Source organism: Varanus komodoensis, unplaced genomic scaffold, assembly GCF_004798865.1.
Source record: "Varanus komodoensis strain SLA01 unplaced genomic scaffold, ASM479886v1 scaffold4, whole genome shotgun sequence".
NCBI classification, from domain to species: Eukaryota; Metazoa; Chordata; class Lepidosauria; order Squamata; family Varanidae; genus Varanus; species Varanus komodoensis.
The window spans coordinates 7431785-7455713 of NW_025335941.1; positions in this window are offsets into that span (position 1 = coordinate 7431785).

The window sequence follows — 23929 nt, forward strand, 5'->3', positions numbered from 1 at the left end:
GTTCCATTTCTTTAGGTTTGTTCTTCTCAGCTACTTTTCCTGAAACTTTCTTCTGCCCCACCAAGTCCCCACCATTTGGACTTGGATCTTCTGCTTCAGTGCTACCTGGTCCCTCTTTCTCAGAGTTCTCAAATCAATTAAAGAGTCCTTGGCCAGATTCACTCATGTCTTATTCGACTAATTCTCACCACCACAGGCTGCTATTACTGTGAGGCTGGGGGAGGGTGGTGTCTGGAGGCCTCCACAGCGATCTCTGGCTGCTCTGCAAAGTGTAAGGATCACATGAGAGCAGTTTTGTGTTTCAGAGTTTTACCTCAAGGAAGGTTTGTACATCTCGTGGCCACACTGAACCAAGCTGCATGCTGCATTCAAATGTATCTATTGAAATGCTTTCCCCCTCTGAGCGCATGTATAGATGCATGCCTCTCTCTTCCCTGCCTCATGCATCCCCCTGTCTTCTCAGACACTCTGCTTGTTGTGGTGCTTGAGACACATTTGTGTTCAGGATCTGGCCATGACTTACTTGTTTATGTAATAGTTTGAGGACTTGATGAAAAGAATGAGTGCCAAATATATTTTCTACTTGCAATTAATGACTGTTTGGGGTTGTTTTTCATGTCATGCTACTATGCAAGGTAAATACATACTATATCATCCACAAACGCACTGAATGTACGTGCTTAATTCTTTCTCATATGCTGGGATGTGAACCCATGATGTAATGTCAGAAAATTCCTGAAATCCATCACAGCTTCCTTTGGAGCAAAAGTTAAAGCATCAGCAAGTTTACCAGGCATAGCTCATCACAGCACATGATTGCATTTAGTGTCTAGGCAAGTGAACTTTTTGGCCCACAATCAATTTGAGTGCCAGAAATATAACTTTGGGCCTTTGCAGTTTACATCATCTGGAAGACTAATTACTAGGGAAATACAGAGACACTTTATTTGAAATAGAAGTCTGCTCTGAGAAAGGATGTGATATAGTGGATGGAATATTGTGCTTGTTCCAAATAGATCCAAGTTCCATGTCTTCCTCTGGCATGAGGGTCACTGCTTGGCTTTGGACATGTCAATCTCTTTCATCAAGGTAGTTCAGACAGGAAAATTGTTGGTAGGCAAGAAAATACAACTTTTTGAGAAAAGGCAAAATAGCCCATTCTGATATGCATATCGTAAATAAGATGGCAATGAAAACCCCATATCACATATAAGGAAGTCTGGGATGAAATAGCATAAATAAAATTTCTAGTTATGTACTTTCCCCTCAACACAGTACAGCTAGACACTGTACACAGGCAGAGGAGAGCGGAATATGCAACAGGAATATGAGAGTCTGCCTCTTATTTTACCAAAGACACTGAATAGCCATTATATGATAATGACTTTCCGTTCCTAATAATCTGGGTCACATTTGAAATGTTGACCTAGAGATGAGAAGTTTCATCTTCCATTACCAAATCCCCATGCTATCCGGTCCTTAATCATTTCTTTCAAAATAAATAGAATGGTACTCTTGGGCCAAGCAATGCATTTTGACATCCACCCTTTGACAAGTAGTGAATATAGCTTCACTTCAGAGAATGGGACGAATGCATGCATATAGAACAGCACGCTTCTCCCATATTCTGCTTGTGTGTGTAGGCATGTAAATGGTGTGATAAAATTCACACTTTGTCACTGGCACTGGAGGATTTAAAAGGTAACAGCGTATGTTGAAATATAGCCCTAGCAACATTAGGAAGTTGAGATTCCAATATCTGAGTAATTACAGCAGCAATTATGATATATACACCCTTAAAAACAGTGCTTGGCCTTCTAGGTATGTACTTAAGACTTTAATTGCATTGATGCAACAGGATTCTGCAATGTGTTGAGTGGGTTGTATAAAGTCCCCAAGCCGATCACAAAGCCATCTTTCTTCTCCTTAACTACCCCAGAGCAGCACAGCTAAGGACGTTGTTGCAGAGATTTGTGGGGAGGGGGTTTAGGCAAAGGGTGCTAAGCCATAACATCTGCCTAGTGCTATAATAATTCTCTCTCTTCCAACAGATGATAAAATCCCCACGTCTTAAGGAGGGCAAAAGGTCACATGTGCTACCGCGTTCCCATCCCCCTTGTTACCAAATCTGAAAGAATTTCTGTACTCAATTATTGTGTATATCTTGAAGAATAATTTGAGTCAGGGCTCTATAGAACTCAGCCTCAAAAGGTGCTTTTAAAAGAAAAAACGGGTTAGGGCTGCACATTGACTGATTTGTGGGCAGTCTAGACTCATCTGTCAGACCAGCTATGCTTGCTGTACGTTATATGACAGTACAGCTCCTGGCTGATGCAGAAAGCCACGTTTATCACTTGATCAGTCATAGATCAGCTATTACAGCTGGGACATTCATATCACTTTGCCCATCACTTCATATCAAACTCAATGCTTTTCCAAGGAGTCACTTCACACATTCAGATGCAAGTCATCAAGGGATGAGGAATCAGTAATACTACATGTGCTACAGTATATGTAACCATGCCACAACCATCCTGCAGTGTCCCATTACGCATTTGAATCAGGGCACAATGTCAAGTGCTGGGGATCACTCTTCCAACGCTTGGTGTCTTGGGTCCAGTCTTCCTGCTCCCTGTGAATGGAGAGGCCCTTCTCTGTGTCCCGCCTGAGTTGAGGGCATCTCTGGAGGCAATGCAGCAGGGCCTTGTGACTGTCTGCCCCAGCATTGTGGAGTACCATGCTTCATGAAGCACACTCCGCATGCTTTTGGCCGGTTGGCGAATACAGCTCTGGTCTGGCAAGCTTTTCGCCTGCTCGGTGTTCACTGTGTTTAGAAGCTTTTTTCTCCTCTGTGTGTTACTTTCTCTGTTTTTCAATTGTTTCTTTATTTTTGCTAAGCTTTTAACTTTAAAAAATGTAATGTGGTTTTGTGAACTCACTTGAAACATACATGGGTGCAATCTATGAAAATGGTGCATCATTCCTTCTTCACAATCACACCCACGGGTGGCCATGGGATCCACTTATATTTCACTGCTCTCCTGATGAACTGCATTGGGTTCTACTCACACAAATACAAGGGGAACCATTCCAGTTGCACTCCTGGTACAAAGGGGAGTGTTACATATAGTGGTCCATCAGTTTAGCTTTGACGCATTTGTGGATGCAAGCTAACACTGTAGTGCAGGACTGATCTGAGAACTGCAGAGAAACCTTTTCTGTGGAGACAGCGGGTAGAAAGGGGGATCATCACATTCAACTAGCTAATAGGACCAGATCACAAATTCCTCTCATTTTCTGAGTTGCAGGGTACTGTTCAATTGCTAACACTGCCCAATGGCAGCATTTTCATTACAAAGCACTTTATGTACCATATATGGCCCATTAATTATGAGTGCCTCAGTGATACCAAAGCTCTTGGAGGTCTTAATTCAGCAAAATCAAACAAATCTACTATGGTGTACAGGAATCTGCTGGCACAGGACAAAGTTGACACAGAAACACTTAGAAAAGAGTGGGACAGGGAAGTAGGTGCCAAATGCACCTGGGAGGATCTACCGTGGATAATGGGCATGGTTGGGGCATGGTGGGAGTTATAAGCCTCCTCTGTCTGAGCATGCGCAGGATCGTGCCCTTTGTTCACAAGGAGGCCAGATCAGAGTATTGCTGCTACCATCAAGAAATAGTTCTTTCTTGCAGGAATATTTACTGACAAAACTGAGGGCATGTGTATGTTTTGAGGGAAAGAATGGGAGAAAAGATGTGTTTGATTATTAAAATATTCAGTACATAGGGAAAGTCCTTTGCATGACATCATGAATAATGGGAAATAAAAACTCCTTTAAATACCCTACTTTAAAAAGAAGGGAAGGGAAGGGAAGGGAAGATAAATTTTCGGATAGAGATGATTTATCATCTGGTATTTTCATACAGACAGGATCTCAAGAATACTCCTCTCCTTGTTCATGGTTTAAGGTAAGTTGACATTTCATCAGCAGAACAATGGGCACTGAGAAGGAAAAAATATAATAAAAAGGGCTCCTTTAAAAGCAGAAAAGGGCTTTTGTCTGGTTCTTAGAACAATAAGAGGAAGCCTGGATGCATTTATGCATCATTTGAACAACATTTTCTTTGTTTATTCCATCTTGCCCTCTTGCTCACCCCTCCCTGACGCACTTTCATTTCTGCTAGTTAATACATTCTCTGCTGACAACTGGTTAGGAATAGATGGGAAAGTCAGGATAACAGAAAGAAGTATTTTTCAGGAGAATGAATAAATTATATTGGAAGCCCAATTTCAAAGCAACCACACAAGTGCAGAAGTACATGCATAACCATATTACAAGTCCTAGTCATTCATAGAGTCTCGCCATGCTCCTGTTCCTCCAAGCACAACAAAGGGGCTCTTTTTAAACAGATTCTATTATTTTTGGTAATCTAAAGTTGGGGGGTGCTGGGAGTTACAGACCTATTTTCTGTTTAAACTTGCATAGGATTACGCCCTCACTTTCCTTGTGCTAGTCACAAAGGGGAATTGCATGTTTCTGAGAGCCCTTGCCCACCCCACTCCCTTAGTAGGTCTACCTTCTCAGTGCCATTGGCACCAGCTGTTTCTCTTCATTGCTACCACTCGTTTGCTTGGAAAGCAGAGGGCCAGTGAGCAAGGAGGCAGTGGCATCTACTGCTCTCCCTACTCATCACCTGCATCATCTGGACCAGAGGGGGAAGCAGGTGAACAAATACAGGGCAGCAATGAAGCAGAGGAGCAACTCCAGGGAGCTTCTGTCAGTGGAACCCTGCTGGAGTGTGGCCTCTTGGCAGGCCCCCAAGCATGCCTATGCTGAGAATGAAATGTGACACATCACTGAAGCCCATTCCCAGATGCCCCTCAGCCCTTTTGCCTGGTTTTGGAGGTGCCATCAGGCAATGCCTGCACTCTCAAATTTAGGGGCTCGAAGCTTACTCTTTCTTTCAAAGAAAGCTGACTTTTCAGTCTACTGAATTCTGTGTTTATGTCATATACAAATGGCCTCCATCTGTGTGAGATGTTCATGGGACCACAAAATATACGTAGTCTTATATTTTGTTATTGCATAAAAACAACAACAACAGTCAACAGAAGGAGAATCAACAATAGCACATACTTGTAAAATGAGATGCACAAAAATGTATTGTTGGCCAACAATTTATTTTAATCTTAAAAGTGTCTTTCTGGGGCAAAGAAAGGCTCCAGATTCCTAAGACAGCCTGTAGGAAATACTGCTCTTGGATCCAATATATGTTAGCAGTATGAATATTTGTAATTCGTCCAATATTAAAATTACAATAACGCTAAGCAGAATCTTAAGAAGCACAAGCCAGTTTGGCAAATGCTGATGGACAAAGATGTATCACACAGGAGGAAGAAGAGTAATTGCCAATTTCTGTGCAATGGGCAACAGAACGTTTAGAAGCAATTGAGATAAGAGACTTCAGAAGCATTCCATGTGGGCTTGAATCCTGATAATTCAAATTAAAGGCAAGCCCTGGCCCTCAGATGCTTGTGGTGGATCCTGCTTTTGTATTCTACACATGAGCCCTCTTTGGAGCTTTGCTTGATATCAGTGGCAGCTTTATGTAGCAATTAGGCAGAGGTTTTGATTCTGCACTGCAAAACTTCAGTTTTAATCTTGTGTAATTCTAGTGAAGTCAAAGGAATTACATGAGGGAAGCTGAAAAGAGCCCAGGAACACAAGGCAGACTGGTGTTAAGACTTTGACAACTGGAGCATGATACATTTTAGAACGTATTTTCTCAAAATCAAGGAGGCAATCCTATAAAAAAATGTATAGCTGTTAGGGACCTCAGGATCATGCACTTAACCTCCAGTCGCCAAGTCAGGATGAACTTCAGGTAGAGAAGGGAAACCTCAAGGGTAGGGGCCCAGTCTGTCCTTGGGACTGGAATCTGGCCCTCTGAAGTTTTAAAGATGGCTGGATCCCTTTCCCTGTCCATTCTCTTAGGGACCAGTCATTCAGTGCTTTGTGCAGTTTCCCCTCATTCTAAGAGATTGAATCACCTCTCCCAAAACTTAGTTGCTGGCAGAAAGAGCTTTCATACACTGGTTCTGCATGTGTTTTAGCCCAACCCCTTTTCCTTTGGTTCCACACACCACTGTAATGTGGTTTTCCAGCCTGCCTGGCAAATGATATCATTAGCACAGGCAAGCCAGTTCCAGAACTAAGGACAACACAGGGTTACGGGAACATATCCCATATTGCCTGTCTGTGGAAAAGGATTAAAAATGGGGGGATCAGAAGGAAACCACCTAAGATTCAGTTGTAGCGGTTTCTCTCCTCCCCCTCTGCCACCAGCAGGGCTTAGTCATTGCCCAGGCTGAAGCATAAGCATGAGCTTGCATATGCAAGAATGAGTGGGTGTGTGGGATCACATGTGCGAAGTTACTACAGTGGGAACCTGCTGTGGGTTGATGACACTCATATGAAGAAAGGCTGAGTAAAAAGGTGTGTGAGTGGAGTGGGAGGGGAAACAAGGCAAAGTGGGGAACTGCTGTAACATTTCATTAAGTCAGGATGAGACTAGTATCACTCTACCTTGCAGGGTTGTCTGAATGCAGAGGTGCAGATTTGTTGGGCTACAAAGCCCCTTTATCCTCAGTCAGCACACCCGCTGTCTGGGGATGATGGGTACTGTAGTCCAAACATCAGCAGGTTGCCATGTTATGAAGGTGTTTTAATTGTTATGGATATGATACATGAAAGTTTCTGTATTCATTCTAAATGTTACCACTGGTATGCCTGCAAAATGCAGCATCATATCAAATCACTTCCAAAGGGCTGAAAAATAACACTCTGATCCCCCAGTCATTTAAGCAGATGCACTTGGCAGCTCCAGTCCTTAAAGGTCTATCAGAGCAACTGGTTTTGGGACTGCAACTGTCTAGATGACACCATGCATTCGCAGAACATAGCAGGAAAGGCCATAAAGTGAGAGGGGGAAAGGAAATCAAGCAAACTGAGAAGGATAGAAAATGCTGACATGCAAATCACTTTCTCGCTGAGAGTTATATGTGCCATGTAGCAATAAATACACTTTTTTAAAAAAGAGGTAGGCAAGGAACATGAGTGTGGTATTGCAGAACGTGATCAAGGATAAGAAAGAGGCATTTGAAAGGTATAAAATGTCAGGCACAGGAAAAGACTGGAAGAGATTGTGAGATGCAGTCTTAGAAGGAGGCTAAGAATAATAAGAAAAGGATAAAAATGGTTAGATATATGGCTCATAAGGTTATTAAGATTGGAGATGCTTCAAATATGCATGGATCTAGAGGTCAGGAAAGGAGCTGGTAAGACTTCCCTGAAATGGCAAGGATAATCGATTGATTTAAGACTTGGCCATCGTTAAAAGTGCAATTCATTATTTGCCTTAGCTTGCAAAATAGGATGGAGGAACAGATGGAGGTTTCAGATCACGGAGTTTTATCAGGAGGAGGAAAGGATGAAAATATGGGAGAAATTAAAGGAAAATGTGATGAGAATGGGAGATTACAGAAAGAATGCCAAGACTGCAGGGTCAGATGAAAGAAGTGATCACAGAACTGTGAGGGATGGAGAAGGAAATGTTATCTTTTCATTTATTGATCTCTCTGCATGTTTTTCCCCAATTTCTAGTGAACGCCAACACCAGTGAACACTGAAATTTCTAAAATGACATATAACCTATATAGAGAGACATAAGATACAATACGTATTTTAATGCACTGTTTTAATCAGTTTTAATTGTCCATGTAAGCCACCTTGACCTCCATGTTTTGGTAGAAAGGTGGGTGCAAATCAAATAAATAAATTCGACATGTGTCTGCTCATGAGCAAACCCCACTAGTATTACTGCGACCTACTTCAAGGTAAATGAGTGTTGGATTGCAACAAAAATACAGAACAACTGATCCTTCAAAACCTAACCAAGGTCACCTAAAATAGAAAGGACTTCCAAAGTTCTAGTTCTCCTATAAAATGGTCACTGAGGTTAAGGCTGTGGGAGGAATTTGATAGTCCCGATTTCAGCCCATCCTGCCTTGTACCCTTTAGATTCACATATGAATCAGGTTCAGGCAACTTTGGAATTGACCCTCACATTAAATGTGCAACATGGTAGTCTAAGGGCTGATTTTCTCCTCCCTTCCATGACCCCATCCCCCAGAAACTAGCTGCCAAAATTGTTGGAAGATGTGGTTTCACATTGATAATGGCACTGGGCATATCTTCTTGGTAGTGAGGAGACTGATGTCACGCTATCACTCTCAAAAAGATTTTAAGAAGCAAAAATAAGCTGCTGCCATGGATCTATGGGGGTACTCATTTTATTTTATTTTCTAACTTGAATTGTGCTCAGGAATAATTGGCAACCTGTGCCGACTTTTCCAGTATTGGGGTAATATGACTGTAATACTGTACACCAGTCAGCAGAATTAGCAGCCTAGTTCAATTTTTCAGCAACTGAAGGTTCAGGATGCTCTTCAGGGTTAGATCCCTGCTGACTTCATTGCAATAGCCTAACCACGATATCACCAAAGCATGGGTCATTGCTGCCAGAGCAGATTGACTCATGGGCTGCATTCACACACAATACTAAACTATGCTGTGTGGTGGTACTAATCACAAGAAACAAATGAAAATAGGAAAATGGGCTCCATAATCTCTAACCTGGTTCTGCTTTTGATTCAGCTGTGTGACCTGTGGCAACCATAGTCATGTTTTCCCCTGTGGAGGAGGGCAGGACACGTTCCACTGGGGTGAACTCAAGGAACCAAGGTTTAATTTGGATGCCAGGAAGTACTTTCTGCCAGTTAGGACACCGAGGGTGTGGAATGGGCTTCCAAAGGAGTTGGTTGAGAGTGTTCAAGGATAGACTGGGCATGCACATGGTAGGCGTGTCATGAGCAGAGCCAGCTGGAGCCAGGGGTCAGAACAGATGGCCTGGGAGGTCCCTTTTAACTCATTCTGTGTTTGTTTCCATGTTTCTCTGTCATGACTGGTTTAAATCCAGAAGATGGAAATCTCATGCTCCTCATGATGCGAAAGAGATTCAAACTAGCTATGGGTCCCCTGGGGTGGAGTTGTGGATACATCACATATCTCACTCCACAGGAAATAAATAATTATCGTGTTTCCTGAAATCCTCAGGTAGGCATGGCCAGTGAAGAATGAAATCTAATTAGTGGGCTTGCCAGTCTGGCAGGAGGTTAATTTCTATAATGAAATAGAGACAATAAGACACAGTCAGGCTTGAATCATAATGCATTACTAATGATGGGAAAAGAAAGCTTTTATAGGGCCAGGGAGGGGGGTGGCCATGGTCTATAGGAATATATCTCGCTCTCTAGGCTTCCTGTTCAATCAAGTCTGGGTCTTGAGCATTTGTATCTTGTGCAGGGTGCTCAAGACAGATTAGGGATTCTGCTGGGGTACCACCCAGCCCACTGCCCATCAGTTTCCTTGTCTGGGCTGATGAAGGTTGTCTTGGATTTGGTGTTGAGGTCTCAGGACTTCATGGCTTCCATTCCCTTCCATGAAGGGCTTGTCTCCTTCAGGTCCCAACTAGACTCAACATATGGAAATGAAGAAAAGTATCAGGCCAGCATCTTCTTGTATGAACAAACTACCCACTGAAATATCTTTCCTAATGGAGCTTCACTTTATTGGCCCTCTTTGAGTTCATTGAGATGACCAGATTCAAGTACAACATTTCCACTGCTTCACCTGAGTCCAGTGTAAAGGAGGAATAGTGCTTTTACCACCAACATATTGATGAGACCCAAGTCCAGACCATAAAGTGCTTTCGTATGTAGATGCTTAAACGTATGGGGGACAAGATAGATTCCTATGGGGCTGCATAGCACAAATGCTGTAGGAGTAGCTACAAATGCTATAGCAGTCATTCCCCAACACATTCTGGAATCAGTTGTTTAAATCCCTAGATAATTAAATTAATTAATTAGCCTTTTTACCACCCAATAGCCAAAGCACCCTGGGTGGTTTCCAACAATTTAACACATTTTAAAACATAGATGAGAGAATTTATCCAGAAGCATACCATGTTTGTTGATGGTGCTGAAAGTCACTGATTCATTAGAATCTGCAGGTTATGCACCCTCTGTCTCTCTCCCAGCATAGCTCCTCCAAGTCCTTGAGACCAAAACAACTTCTGGAAGTTGCACAAAAGCCATTGCCTGAGCACCTTATCCAAGGGGGAAAATGCTCATAACTGGCTGCAAGGTGTTGATTGGCTTGGAGGATTTATATCTCATTTCCTAATCCAGCCCATCCACAACCTGATGTCCTCTGGAAGTACTGGACTCAGCTCCCATAATTTTCAACGTGTCTAGGAATAATGGGAATTATGTCCAACACATCTGGAGGTCAGCTGGTTGAGACCAATGTACTAATCTCTAAGGATCCCTGCATCTGGACTGCTCCTGCTGATGTGTTTTGCAGCTGTTGCGAGCAGATGCAAGAAGCACTGTGGGAGCAAAGATACTTACGTCCTCTGGTCTACTGCTGCTGTTGAATCTCTGGCCACTGCTGGTCTCATAGGAAATAGCCTTGGCCCACAGTTAGCCCTTCAAAACATCTTTAGTCATTATTACCTCCTGGGTCGGGAGGTGCCACACAATTACCTCCTTTGGCATCTAGGACTGCCCCCTGTTACAAAGAGCCATCTACCACCTCCCTAATCTGATGGCTCCAGCCATCTTTGCTTGACATTATGCACCAAGAGGGCAAGGAGAAAGAGTAGAGATGATATGATAGCCTGAGGTGACATTCTCATTATGGCTTGATTGCTGAAGTGCAGTGGTTGCGGAAAGGAATGTACTGCAAACATTAATCAGGATGGGCAGTGTTTCATTGTGATGTTTAGGGCATTTGTTGATATGGTGGGTAAAATAGTTTCATTCGCTGTTCTTATTCACATACACCATTTTCATCTGGTATCGTAAGTACAAATTCTCTAAAGGAAATACCAGGTTTAGTTATCCTTCATTAAACACCCATTTTGCTTCATGTAACTTCAGAAAACCTTTCTCCACTATGACCAACTTCAGGGGACTGCTTCAGCAAACAACATCAGACCCTTGAACAAAATACTTCAGGTAAGATTAGATTGCTCTGACAGCACAACAAATGAGTTTCAGTATCTTTTGTGTCTTTGCCATGCATTTGTGTTACTATCTCAAGTCAAACACATCTTTTGTGCTCTGAACAGTTTGAACATTGTAGTAACTAGGTGCAAAAAGAAAAAAAAGTCTGCATTTCACATTTCATTTTCTTGCCACTCCGGAACACTTGTGCTGGTCTGCTCTGTTTGACCCATTTTTCCTTTCTGATGAGAATGTAGTGCAGAAGGCACATGCTTCTAGTAGAACTTTGGCAAAGTGTCCTGTCCTAGGATTGCTTCATTTTTGAGTCAGTTCTACAACATGGCAACTTCCATGATTGTGGTTGTTGTTGGCACTACTTCATTGGTGCCAACAGTTTTTTGTTTTGTTTTGTTTTTGGTGGCAAGTCAACCTCTGTTTTCTGTATTCTCAATCCTTTGAAGGCATACGATAGGTTTAAGTATCAGTTGTTTTGTTTATGATTCTTCTGAAGTTTTAGTTATCTTATTTCTTAATATTTTAATGAAAATTGTTATTAGATGTAATATAGTTTGCATATTTTAATAATAATCTTTTGAAAGAGAATGACATCTAATAAATTCAAATAATATAATACTGTTTTAGCAATGCCTTCCTCTATAAAACAAAACATAACATAACTTTTCCCATGAACTGCTTTCCTAAAAGGTAAGTGAGTAATGTTCTGTGACACTGTAAAGTCTTGCCCACTTCATCAGATGTCTGTCCAAAGAAGCTTATCTAAGAACAATTTTGACAGTCTTTAAGGTGCCACAGGGTTCGTAATTTGTGCAGCAACAGATACAGTTTGGAAATAACTCACTAAGTATGTTTAGAATTGCAGCTTTTGAGGGCTACAGTGACTATTTAAGCAAATAGTATAATACTTAACTTTAGACTTGTATACAACCTAAAAGTTCAGGGGGGTGTCAAAAATCAGGGAAGGGCAGTTCATCCAATTTGTAGGTCTTCTAAGACAAAATTACAAGTTGTTTTTGTAATTGTGTGAAAAAATAGGGAGGCAGAGAAAATTTACAAGGAAGTTCTCCCAGTTCACTCTGACTGCAGGTCTGTATTACTATCCCAGTATGAGTCCAATGAGTTCCAACCTCAGTAAGTACACTTACAAATCTTAATCCTAAATTTACAATGCAAGTAAATTGGACAGGATTTAACTAACAGTAATCATGACAACCCCTATCTCCAGAAATTCTTTCTGGACAAATTCCAACTCAAGAGTTCTTAAATGTATTTTCAAATATTCCAAATTTATCAGCATCTCTTGCACATTTGTCATGAAAAGACACCTAGAAAATCTTCTGCGGATGGAATCAAAACAAGATTTGTTTTTTTATAGGATAAAAGGATAAGGTGGAACAGTGCTCAAATTGTTGTAAACCTTCCAGAAAGCTTTGGATATTGGGAGGTACAGAAATACCATCAATGAAATAGAGGGCATTTAATTTACATAAAAAGGAAGGAACGATTTAAAAAATACATTGCCAGTTTGGGAAAGGGAAGATGGGAGTGGATTGAACATGCTTTGGTGCACTCCATGTGGGCCACATAAAGAGGCCACTTGGAGTGGGGAGGAGGTGGAAGAGGTTCACATTTGTCCCCATCATACTTTTCAGATGCACAATTTGATAAAATATAGATAAGAGGCAGAAGTGGACGGAAGCGCTGTGTACTCCAAGCACCTGATTTGGAAGAAACACTCATTCACCCTTTGTTACATTCACTTCTCTTTCTGCCTCACATTGCTATCTTCCTTCTCTCTTCCTCAAGGCACATTTCAATTGCAAGTACTTCAGTAATGGGAATCCTTTGATACTTTGTAAAGCAACATTTTCCAACTTGCTACCCTTCAGATACATTAGCCTACAACTCCCATTAACACCAGTGCAGATGGCAATGCTGGGTAGGGATGATGGGAGCTGTCATCCAACACAGGGTGCCAGGGTTGAAGAACACTGCTCTAAAGCATTTTGTCGATTAAGAATGGCGACTGGTGCCCCCTCCAGATGTTTTGGCCTACAACCTCCCGCACAATTGACTATGCTGGCCAAGACTGATGGGAGTTGTAGAGCAAAACTTCTGGGTAGCCACAAGTTGCCGACCCCTGTTGTAGATTGATGGTGGCAAATAACAACAATCATTACTATGATTTATGGTCAAGCAGTGAGTTGAGAATCGTGCTGACCATTTCATCTTTACTTTTGCAGTTCTGGCCCATTGGATGAACAATAAGCACTGCCAGCAAAATCCTCCTCCAGGTTTTTTTCAGCAGGCTCAGCTATGCTTTAACTTCTGCGTTATACCCTGATTCATTTAGCTTCAAGGCCAGGAAGTCTGGGAGGGTTTGTTTCTAAAACTGTGCTTTGCTCTTAGCAGTGTAAAGGTGTAATCCTATGCATGCTTTTACAGAAAGAAGGACTTTCTGTCTATAACTGAATAGGACTGCACCCCAAGAATATTAGATCATGGTCACGGAAGTACAGAGTCAAGACTAAACATAGATTAGGGATCAAATACTTTTAGTCTATAGATATTTTAAGATTTGACCTCCATTGCAAGTGCTAAAATAAATAATGGAGTCAGCATGGAGTTTGTTTGCACAACTTATTTCTCAACTTCCTGAAAGGTAGGGGGTACTTGGACCCCCGTTTGCAAAGAACATTATGCACTGTAATATAAAAGGGCAACTGACATTTAGGCAGTAATCCAAAATGTACTTACTATGGAATAAGTCGCACTGAACTCAGTACACATGGTTAGAATTGTGCTGCCTAGCTTCAACAAGCACACACGTAGAGTGATCTGAGCGAGTTGGTGGTTGTACCTTCTGCCTTTATTTTTCATCACCACCATTATTTACACTTGAGCAAGAGGCAGGTGAACAAGCAAGTTTCAGGGTGAAGAAGAGGAGCAGCTCCAGTGGATTCTTGCCAGTTGTCCCGGTCAGGAACTCAAAAAATACCTAACAATGAGACTGATCCTGGCTTACAGAGTGTACCTCAGCACAGATTATTCCTGTGATAAGAAAGCTGGGAATAATTTACAGGCATGCATTAGTCAGGCATGAATATACTAGGACATGCCTTCCCCAGTCCAATTCTTGGGAAGTGGTGTAACAATTATATATTATTGTATTGGTGGTATTATTTATGTTTGTAAGCTGCCCCGAGGCTTATGCGAAGGGGGTGGCATATAAGTTTGCTAAATAAATAAATAAAATAAATAATGAGGCAGTTTTAGATCCTGGACTTAGTTGTGTGTGAGGAACCCTTTTAGACAGCCAGGTGTGTTATCTCAGTTCTGAAGCACACAATTGACATTTCTGTTCTGTTGCCAACATACCTACCTTATCTGTGCTATGAGAAAACTTAGCTAAATGCCCATGTTGACAAGGAAACAAAGGAAGCAACCTGTTCCACCGTTTGCTGTCCGGGTGCTGTCTGAAGTTGTGCCCATGCACTTACTTGCTCCTTATATTGTCCTGAAACCAAACTTGATAGCCCATAGAGCAGGAGATACCTTTAAACAGAGGATTGCCCTCTATAAAAGTAGGGTGCATGGCATTGACCCATGGCTTATATTTTGTACCTCTTGGGTCACAGTGTGCTTCTGACATGGCTCTCAGCACTGAATAAGCTTACGTGAAAGTGATGCTTTCTGGTTTTGGCAGCTAAAACCCAGGATTAATTTGCAGGGATCTCTTTTTCCTGTGCAAACCTTTATTTTCCTGTTCTATGCTGCTCATCTCTGATTCTTGACTTTCATATGTTGCTAAGGTCCAAAGTGTCCAGCATCTTTGCATTTAACACCCATGCTTATCCTTTTTTTATACATCAGTTAAGGGAGGTGTGGGAGAGAGAACTATCAGTATTAGAGCAGGCCTAGAGGTATAGTGCCTTCTTCCCTTGCTGAACTCTGGGAAAAATCCTTCCACACTTTGGGTGAAGGGTGGTGAGGGTGCGATATCCTATTGGTACCATCCTGTCTTTACTCCACGTCACACAGACCTGCTCTGTGTCTTTCATGCACCCTTTGCTCATGCTGGGTTCAATCAGGAAATGTTAAGAAACAAAGCAAGGTCACTGCTCTCTGAAACGCTGTGCTGGCTTTTGAGTTGGGCATGTGCCCAACCACTGAGGTGACTAGAGGAGAAAAATGCAGTAGGTAGGGCTAGTTGGCTCTGCCTTTGCCCAGCCTCCTGTGCCTCCTGCCTTCCTCCATAGAATATTGAACCTCACTTGATCTTTATTTCCAAAGAAATGCCAACATGAACGGACATTTCCTTGTTAAAATCTTCAAACAGCAAAGGAGAATGCTACATTTTCTCTCCTCAGGCTTGCTTCCTAGCAAATAGTCTTAGAGACAATCCTATCAATTGCATTCTTACTGCGTAGAAGCCTCTGAACTTGGAGCTTCTGAGTTTGCTGACCTGAAGCTGGCAGGGTGAGAGGAAAAATGGGGGCAAGTTCCACTTCCTTCTCCTCCCTTTTTGGCAATTTTTGTAGATGGGTTGGTTAGTTTGTCTGGCAAGGCACTTGGGATGGGAAGGAAGGAAGCTGGAGTAGCTCAGGATATTCTGTATCTTTCCCATTCCCATCTCCTCCCATCCCCATCCACCATAATGTCTCCTTTCTTCTTCCTCTTCCTCCCCTTAAGTATCTTTTCTGACCGAGAATTGCTGTTGACCCAGTTCTTTCCATGCTGGTGTTGGGGAAGTGGATCAGATCTCTGACTCTCCCTTCTGAGGTCCAGGCTCCGAATCCAACCTCAGATGAGTTTTCTGAGCAATCTCATGATTGCTGGGTGCTTTGGTCCATCCAACCCAGCTTTGTTGACACTGAGCAGCAGAGGCTTTCCTGGGTTTCATGTGGGATTTTGCCCAGGCCCACCTGGAGATGCGAGGGATTGAACCTGGGACTTTGTACATGCAAAGTAGTCCTTCCCATTTCACTTTTTCAATTTTCATTTATGTGTAAAAAAAAATACTGTATCATATTAGCGTTAGCATCTGCTGTTGGTAATTCTGCAGATATCCATGGTAAACCAGCAAAGAAACTGTTTTACCATTTGCCTGGCTGGTTGATCTAGGTTAGTAAGATACTATGTTATTTAAAATACAACAACGGGCACCTTGGTAGGCACTGAGAACGTTTTCTGAAGGTATTCTGATACCTACAGGAACCATACTGCCTTCCCTGATCTAGGAGATATGATTCTCACTTCAGGTGAAAGAAGTCATGGCTTCACATCTTGGGGTGCATTGTGCATTAGGGGGAAAGCTGTCTGTCAGTAACTTTGGAGAAGGGTTGTACCTTAGTGGTGGAGCCCATATTCTTCATGCAGAAGGCCCTAGTTTCCACCTCTGGCATCTCCATGTATGGCTAGGAAAAATCCCTTCCTAAACCATGGAAAAATTTTGCTTCTCAGAGTAATGAGTGCTGGGTTAGAAAAACCAGGGATCTGAAATGCAGAAGGTGGCTTACCTGTGCCCCTATCCTATTCTTTCTTGTATCATTATTATATTAAATATTCCCTTCCTTAGTATTGCTACTGTTTTCACTGAAAAATTCAAGGTTAATCACTGAAAAACAGATATCTTACCAGTGGTACTTAAAAAGAAAGACTTTGCTGAAACATTTTTTATGTCCAATTGCTGTTGCATGCAAACTGCTGCATATTTCTATCAGAAGCATCTTAGCAGTTTAAAAAGTGCTACTGTGCAATACAAAAAGCTGGCCAGGATGACTGTGAATCCAGTCATGAGCTCACATACAATGAAAGTGTCAATGGAAGGAAGGAATGTTGCCCACAGTGGGGCAGGGGGAAATTGATCTGCAACCCGGTGGAGTTGTCACTTTCTTCTTTAGACTGGACAAATTTGTTTTCTTCGCTGTGAGATTTATCTCACCCTCTGCTTCCTATTTCTTAATCAGTTACCAACTGACAAGACAATCAGTCCTCTTGTAACCCATGACTCACTTCTGTATGTTTATTTAAAAGTCTTTGGAGAGGGACCAAAACTGTTTTGAATTCAGTATCTACCCTTGTTCACATGTCTGTTAAAGTTTTCAAAGAATTCCAAAAGGTTGGCAAGAAAGGAATTCTTTTTTCACAGAAATGCTTTTTTTTCGCCTTACACTAACTTTTTTAGCTTTGATCATACTTTCCACCAATTTGGGATAGCACTTTGTTCCAAATTGGTGGAAAGCCTGGGAAAGAAATTTGTCTGATGGATCTGTAAAGGAGGCTAGCAGGCCAGCCTATTTTACTGCCTATGAAAGGGTTGTCTGTACAGCAAAACATACAACTTCTAGACCACCATCTTAAGAACTGAGAAACCCAACTTAAAACTTAGGAACTTGGGTGACTCCAGTTGTCCACAAGAGTACACAAAAGAGGCATGCACAGTTAGAGAATTCTTGGTCAAATGAAGGAAAAGCTTTCATCTAAAAACTGAATCCCAAGATTTCCTATTATGCAATTACTATTTTATATATTGGTAATATATATTATATCATACACTATCCTGAGAGCCAATCTAGAAGTTACCTGTGTCATGTTGTTTGGCCTTGTGAAGCAGAATTAAAACAAAAGCAAAAAACAAAGCCAATAGCCAGTGCAGTGGTCTGGGTATGTTGAGGGGTCCCCCCCAACTCTCCCCCCCCCCACCATTGTCCTGCTCGAAATCGCATTTGTAATAGGGAAAAAGCTCCCAGGAGTGCTAATAGGCGCTTTCTTTTCATTACGAACAGCATGAATGGGACTGTGGTAGGTACAAGTAGTTAACCTGCCTCCCACTCCAGCATGCTCCCAGTCTAGCTTACATGGATCAGCTAGTTTTGAAATTAAAATAAACAACAATAGCAAAGCAGCCATAGAAGGTCAAACCACATGACAAATTCAGTTTGGCTCTCGGGCGTGATAATTATACTTGGGCAGCTTTTTCTGCAATGTTTGTAAAGCACATATTGGCCAGAAGCTTCGTTTGCATCACAGAAAGCAGGCAGCTTTGTGGGGAGAGTTAGGGCTGCAATGGCTCTGTGCAATCCTCTGGGCACACACCCCAGTACTGTATGGTGGGAGCAATTTTTAGTGACTGGGAGGTTGCACAAATGGCTTTGGCTGGCCACATGTGACCTGCTTGCTGAGTATTGCCCAGCCCTACACTCCCATGAGTTATCAAGATTATTTATTTATTATTTCAATTTATATGCTGCTCTGCTGGCCCATAATTGGACTCTCTGAGTGGCTTACAAGACAATTAAAACAACACAATATTTTAAAATCTATAAAACTAGGGTATGAACAGTAAAATTCAAAATTATAAAGAAGAAAAGCACAACAAATTAAAATCACTACACAAGAAATTTAAATAAAATTAGAATTAAAACTTTAAGACAGGTATGGAGTCAAATTAAAGATCAAGATTTGACACTAAAATCAGCTATTAAAATAGCAGGAAAAAAGCTACGTCTTTCCTGGTGCTGGAAAGATAATGATGGTGCCAGGTGCACCTCTCTAGGGAACCTATGCCAGAAATGGGGCTTGCATGAGAAAACACTCTTAATTTTGTCAGATGTCATGATATCAATGCTGAGTTCTGACAGGCACAAAGAAAGCTCTCAGTTTGTGACATTTGATGGGTTGTCTTGAATTCTGCCTGTTCAGTTTACTCCAAAAAGCTAACACTCCTATTATACATGGTACCAAAGATATCGGCAGACTCCAACCTATCTAGAGGTGAGCGTGAGTGTGAAAGAGACAACTTTGACAACCCAGTGTCCTCCAGGTGTGGTAGACTAGGGTATCCATCAGCCTCAACCAGCTGGAGAAGTACTGTATTCCAGCAACAGGTTGAAAAGGGCTTTGTTAGAGTGACTGAGGCTATAATCCTATGCCAACTTCTTGGGAATAATCTCTTTGAATTCACTGAGTGGGCTGTAATTCTGAGCAATTAGGCTGCATGCTGCACTTGCCAAAGAGGAGCAGGAGCAGCTACAAATAGTTCTGGTTTCAACTTCTGCTTTTTTCATAACAGAATTATTCAGAATTCTCCTCAGAGCTCATTTCCGTAGATGGGGAAAGAAGTATGGGCTATGTGAAAAGCACAATCTCCCACCCCCTCCAATCATTACACTGGAGTATATTCTAGTGGAGATGAGCCTGAAGTCTGTAAATTCCTCAGAGTAGACAACTAATTGCTGCGAGCTGTAGTGAGAATGCTCTTGAGGCTCATAATAAATAATCATTAGTAGCAATTTATAATTTAATATGCGACCTATTTTTAAGACACTGGAAGGAAATTCTAGTTGCGTTTTGCAATATGTCTTTGCTCACCCTCCTGGGTTCGTGCATGTCTGAGAAAGAGCGAGGGCAGATGTGCACTGAAGAGCTGGTGTATTCTCTTCTCTTGAGGGATAGAAGTGCTGTGAGCTACTGGCATCTGATCTGGAGGAGGCACAGCTCCCTCAGGCTGCGGGGCACAAGGCCCTTCGGTGCCCAGCAGGAAGGAGCAGTGGCCGGCCAGCTACCAGGTCTGCATTTACTGATGAGTTGTCATTCATGTGTTTCAAAGAGAATGCAGAGTGTGCTGGCAGCACTTCAACCCTTAATTTAAAAGGTGACATCCTGCTCCAGGTTTTGGTCCAGACACAATAATGTGCCATCTCTCCATGAAAGGCATCCGTCATCGTCACACAAATAAAAGATGCATATCAGCAGGTTGATGAAATTGGTGCCACTGGTCACAGGTACAGAGCCATCCCAGGGCCTGCTGTACACATTGCGTTGTTCTAGCTGGGCAAAGGCGCCTAGGTAAAAAAAATCTCATCCATGTGTGCCTTGATCATTATGTGCTGGGGTGGAGGTCATGACTAGTGTCCTTTTCTGTCATGTATGTCACTTCAAAACAGCCTTTCTCATTCAAATGAAATCCTCAGCATTCTGACCATTACTCATGCTGGCCAGACTGATGGGAACTGCAGTCCAAAACATGTGGAGGTCACCATGTTGGGAGGCACTGCTTAAACTAACCCACAGGGGCCCAACAACCTCGGAAGTGTCCCTTGAGTGAACGGGGAGTGAAACCAGAATCTAGAAGTAAAGCTGCAAAGTAGAGTAAGATTTAACACAGGAGTTAAAGGCTCAGGGGGCAAGTCTGCCTCTCCTGGGTCCACAGGTAACCCAGCCTCCTTCTTTCAGTCCCATCTCTTTTCCTCTGATCACTGATGATTTGCCTGACTGCTGGCTTTTGTTCGCCCCTGCCCCTGCCCCTGCCCCATCATTCTGAAAGGTGATACCTGGCATAGGACTTAGGGTGGTAAGAATTTCAGCTGAAAACTGCAGGCATTTTTAGTCCCACCCCTTTTGCCTCTGGCCCCACTCACTACTAGAATGCGGCCCTGGAGAACATCTTCAAACTGGAATTGAGTCCTCTAATCAAAAGGGATTCAATCCCTGATTTAAAGGAACAGTGCATTATGGTTTCCAATGGACATGTAATTAGATTATGCAACAATTTAATGCAGGGTTTTCCCCCCTTTTACTGCTCTACGAGCAATGAAGATATATTTATAATGTGGAGCAATTCCAGGAAACTCATATATCATGAATCCCCAAACTGTACATGGCAGACAAATTTACTGAATCGTATTGGCCCATGATCGGAACTTCTCTTGGCTTATTCACAAGACTTAGAGGAACTATGTCTGGGGTGGAGGGGGGGATTTCCTCTTCACTGTGAAAAGTCCCATAAATCCCCTTCAATTGCCAATTGACACCACAGCTTTCCCTCATCATTGAGTGATTCCCATAAAAGATACAATACCCTGAAGATAAATTTTGATAGTGCAGACAAAGAATTTTCCTCTGAGCTTTTCAGCTGATTCTGAACTGAAGCCAATGAATCACTGCAGCAAAACTCCACAGCTGATGGATGCTGAGAGCTGCGGTCCAACAAACTGGGAGGGCACATTGGAGAATAGCTGCTTACGCTTAGCCGTTGATAAGTCTGTGCAGCCAGGTTCTGCTGGTTCCACTGATTCCACATATGTGCCACATTTCGACATGTCCAGGCACCTGAAGGAGCTGCCATAGGGAGGAGGCGGCAATGAATTCCACTTCTGTCCACATAGGTGATCCCATGTAAGTTGGGTTCAACCCCAGCTTTAAAAATGGGTCTTAGGATATCTAATGCTGATGGCCCTGTTTGAACAATGTTGAATGAAAAACAGAGAAAACCCATGTGTTCACAATGTGATTGCTTGCATCACAAAGAGGAATTATGTAATTTGTTATACATGGCACTTGTGCCTGGGATGCATGTTTGCACAAATACTTTCAGTTTACAATTCTTTGAGTCCAGACTGGTCTTAAGCCCTGCAAGTGCATTTGTGTATATTATACGCAAATCTGTTGTTAGTATGAGGGCTGCAGCTCACAATATGCCCACCTTAAGATGAATTCTCTTATTCTGCATGCACTTTGAAGAATCTTGTGGCACCTTAAAACCCAACATGTTTTTGTGAGCCGTTTTAGGTTTTAAATTGCTGCAAGACTCACTATTGTAGTTTATTGTCACAACAGACTAGCATGGCAGCCTTTTGGCACTTACTCTGCAGAATCCACTTCAAAGACAGAAAGGGCCTTTGTGCAACAAACCTCTCCATCTGAGTGCAACCAGTGGAGCAAGTTCCCAAGTTCAGGTTTTCATCATTATATTCTGAGTGGTTTTCAACTTGGTCTGTTGACTATAAGTGGGGGATAAGTAGGAGGTGGGATGGAGGGAAAGGCTGGGGAAAAACAAGGCAAAACTCAATTAGTTCTTTTTAAACACTCTTTCCTGGCATGTGTATGATTTCAATTTCCCTTCCCTTTGGGTCAAAGTACACAACATGTTAAATATATGAAATGCAGCTGGCCATCTCTCTCTTTCTTGCTTACTCACAAGGAGGTGCATGAGGTTCTTACCTAGTCTGAAATTATGGTATTTAACCTTGCCCCTACTACTAATTTTCCTATATGTCGCTCCACAACGGAGCAGCCTGTAAGTTATAGAAGGGGGGAGGGGAGCCGCCAATGGCTCTAGTGAAGGCTTTTGTTCTTTTCAAAACTGCCACTACCTGGGAAAGGAGTGCAGAAAACAACTGGCTGGTGGGTAAGGCTTAAACCTCCCTTACTAGTGTACAGCAGTGCCCGTCCAGGTTGGTATCTCTCATACTTACTTGTGAGTAAAAAGAAAGAGGTCAGTTGCATGCTACATATGCAAACTATTGTGCCGATTGTTTATTATTGTTACTAATAATTTGTGGACAGGAAAAGACTATATAAGGAACTGTCAATTTTGTTTCTTACCTTTATCTAAATAGAGATTACCTTTATCTAAACTCTCCCATAACTAATTGAAAGTCTCTCAGTGGTTCTATATTCCTGACTAACTGATTTACCCAAATCTTGTGCAATTAGTTAGTCATGGACTCAGTCACGTAAACAGGAAATGTCCTTAAGCTATTTATTACTTAATTAATATAACAGTATCACATCTAATTGTAGCACTAGCTATGCACATGGCTAAAGTGATTAGGTGAATATCGAAACAAATATTTCCCTTTTATCTCTAGGATGCTTCTTAAATAAACAATTGAATTATCCATGCTGCCATTTGTCACAAAAAGGGATGGATCTATTTATTAATTTCACACATTTAGGCATTTATACCCTAATTTTCTGGGGTGGAGGTAGCCATTCATAAAGCACTTTACAAAATAGCAAGGATGGTATAAATAAATTTTTAAAACAGTAACAATTCAGTTAAAATTCAAACAATTCCTTGTGTTTCTTCCAGTTCTATGGCTAAGTTGTCATTACATGAATAAACATGGTAGGGATGTTTAGGAGATGCAGGATCTGGATTCTGATAAGAAATTTGGAATGCATTATCTCAGAGACTGCATGAGGGAGCTTGCAATGATATAGTCAGTCATGCCATAATTGGGTAAATGGCGTGCCTAGCTATTCCACAGTTGTCTTTCATGGACCTGAGGATTAAACTGTAATTACTCCAGTGCAGCTTTGCTTGGACAACACTATAATCTACAGGTAGAACTACATGATCCAGCTAATCCTTCTCGCTTCTGTACCTGGACTTGTAGTGAATGTGGCTGAAACAGAAGGTTATGTGGGAGGCATTAATGCTGATAGACATGGAGATATTATTGAAGGTGGCAGCCTTTAGCACCCAAAGGTGCTTCAATAGTTCCTAAAGGTGATGTTAACATGACCTGAGGTCTTCCATGAGCTCTGTCTGACTGGCATGACAGGAAATACCTTGGCCTTTGTATGGTCACAGGAGTCTGTTTTAATTATGCCAATAGACTTGAAGAACAATTAATCAGTTATTGTGGCCCGATGATGTGGACAAGGTGCTTGGACAAGTACTTCCCACCATTGCCTATTGGACCCTTGCCCGTCTTGGTTAATAAATAATTCCAAGCACGGGATTGGGACCTGGATCTTGGAAGTGGTTAACGCTTCTCTGAGGGAGGGTCGGGTGCCTGCCCCTTTAAAGGAGGCGGTAGTCCGACCGGTCCTGAAGAAAGCGTCACTGGATCCAGAGATGGCCACTAACTATAGACCAGTGGCCAACATCCCGTTTCTGGGCAAGGTATTGGAGCGGGTGGTGGCGGAACAACTACAAGCACTCTTGGATGAAACTGATTATCTAGACCCATTTCAGTCCGG